The sequence below is a fragment of the Thunnus maccoyii genome, chromosome 4 (genome assembly GCF_910596095.1).
Source record: "Thunnus maccoyii chromosome 4, fThuMac1.1, whole genome shotgun sequence".
Taxonomy (NCBI): Eukaryota; Metazoa; Chordata; class Actinopteri; order Scombriformes; family Scombridae; genus Thunnus; species Thunnus maccoyii.
In genome coordinates this window covers 1-2,500 of record NC_056536.1, presented here as the reverse complement: position 1 = coordinate 2,500, position 2,500 = coordinate 1, and positions in this window count along the sequence as shown.

The following is a 2,500-nucleotide window of genomic DNA, read 5'->3' as shown; positions in this document are numbered from 1 at the left end:
TCGGGCAGCGGGCCCGGGGTCAGTGGGGAGAGGGCTAGGCACCGGGGGGGTCCCGGCCGGGCTTGGGGTCAGGCGGGGCCGGTTAGGGTCGGGTTCTCGGGCCGGGGGCCCCGGGGCCCCGGTCGGGCAGCGGGCCCGGGGTCAGTGGGGAGAGGGCTAGGCACCGGGGGGGGTCCCGGCCGGGCTTGGGGTCAGGCGGGGCCGGTTAGGGTCGGGTTCTCCGGCCGGGGGCCCGGGGGCCCCGGTGGGGCAGCGGGCCCGGGGTCAGTGGGGAGAGGGCTAGGCACCGGGGGGGTCCCGGCCGGGCTTGGGGTCAGGCGTGGCCGGTTAGGGTCGGGTTCTCTGGCCGGGGGCCTAACCCGGACGTCGTCGTCCGGGTTAGGGTTAGGGCACCGGGGGCTCGAGTTAGAGTGAGGGAGTACCAGGGGCTCCGGAAAAGTTGTCCGGAGTACCAGGGGCACAAAGGGAGAGCAGACGGAGTACCAGGGGCACCAAGCTCAGAAATTTCTCTAAGTTTTTCGACCGTCGGAGGGGACCCGTCCCCGAACCTCCGGGGGCAGAGGGCGTACCCAGGAGAGCCGGGAGTACCAGGGGCCTGAAACTGGGATTTTTGTCTAAGTGTTTCGACCGTCGGAGGGGACCCGTCCCCGAACCTCCGGGGGCAGAGGGCGTACCCAGGAGAGCCGGGAGTACCAGGGGCCTGAAACTGGGATTTTTGTCTAAGTGTTTCGACCGTCGGAGGGGACCCGTCCCCGAACCTCCGGGGGCAGAGGGCGTACCCAGGAGAGCCGGGAGTACCAGGGGCCTGAAACTCGGTTTTTTGTCTAAGTGTTTCGACCGTCGGAGGGGACCCGTCCCCGAACCTCCGGGGGCAGAGGGCGTTCCAAGGAGAGCCGGGAGTACCAGGGGCCTGAAACTCGGTTTTTTGTCTAAGTGTTTCGACCGTCGGAGGGGGACCCGTCCCCGAACCTCCGGGAGGCGCCCCCCGACGGTGGCCGAAACCAACACACTCATCTCCAAGCTACCATCGTCACGATTTCAGAAACCCAGTTTTCGGAAACACAGGCCTCCAGGCGGCGGCCCCGAGAGGCCTCAGGACTTGCGGCCGACCCTCGGGGGGTGCCGTCCGGGGCGCCTGTGCCGGAATAGTCCGCTGCGAACTGCGGTTCTCTGCCACGCTTTGCTCCGGCAAGGCACACCGACCGATTGGCAAACGTGACCCGCCATCGGAGGGCCCCCGCCGGCCGGCCTCGCGCCGGTGTTCGGGTGGGCGGTTCCTCCGGCCCGCGGGTTCGCCTCTATGGCCGGGAGGGCCCGGCGCGGAGGGCGTTACCGCCCTTCCGCCCGGCCCCCCGGGCCGACCGCTCGGTAGCGAGACCGAGACGCCCCGTCTGCCCCAGTGGTCCTCCCACGGAGCCCGTCGCGGGGTCCGGGGTCCCCTCCGGCCTTCCCGGGGGGAGACCCTTTACCAGCGCACGCGGCCGGGCCTCCGGAGAACACGACGTTTCTCGAACCCTGCCACGGAGACCCCTTCCCGGGGTCTCTCCCGGCGCCGGCGCCACCCGCCGGTAACCCGAGGCTGCGTCAAGCTTCGGTCCCTGCCGCCTCAAGGCCTTCCGGGCGCGACGGGAGTCGTCCGACTCCCCGAGCCCCGGCCGGGTCGGCGGCGGGGGTCCGTTCGGCAAACTCTCTCCCAAGGCACGGGTCGGGCGGGCGTTCCCGCGCCGACCGGTGACTGAGGGCTACCTGGTTGATCCTGCCAGTAGCATATGCTTGTCTCAAAGATTAAGCCATGCAAGTCTAAGTACACACGGCCGGTACAGTGAAACTGCGAATGGCTCATTAAATCAGTTATGGTTCCTTTGATCGCTCTCACCGTTACTTGGATAACTGTGGCAATTCTAGAGCTAATACATGCAAACGAGCGCTGACCTCCGGGGATGCGTGCATTTATCAGACCCAAAACCCATGCGGGGTGCCTCTCGGGGCGCCCCGGCCGCTTTGGTGACTCTAGATAACCTCGAGCCGATCGCTGGCCCTCGTGGCGGCGACGTCTCATTCGAATGTCTGCCCTATCAACTTTCGATGGTACTTTCTGTGCCTACCATGGTGACCACGGGTAACGGGGAATCAGGGTTCGATTCCGGAGAGGGAGCCTGAGAAACGGCTACCACATCCAAGGAAGGCAGCAGGCGCGCAAATTACCCACTCCCGACTCGGGGAGGTAGTGACGAAAAATAACAATACAGGACTCTTTCGAGGCCCTGTAATTGGAATGAGTACACTTTAAATCCTTTAACGAGGATCAATTGGAGGGCAAGTCTGGTGCCAGCAGCCGCGGTAATTCCAGCTCCAATAGCGTATCTTAAAGTTGCTGCAGTTAAAAAGCTCGTAGTTGGATCTCGGGATCGAGCTGACGGTCCGCCGCGAGGCGAGCTACCGTCTGTCCCAGCCCCTGCCTATCGGCGCCCCCTCGATGCTCTTAACTGAGTGTCCCGCG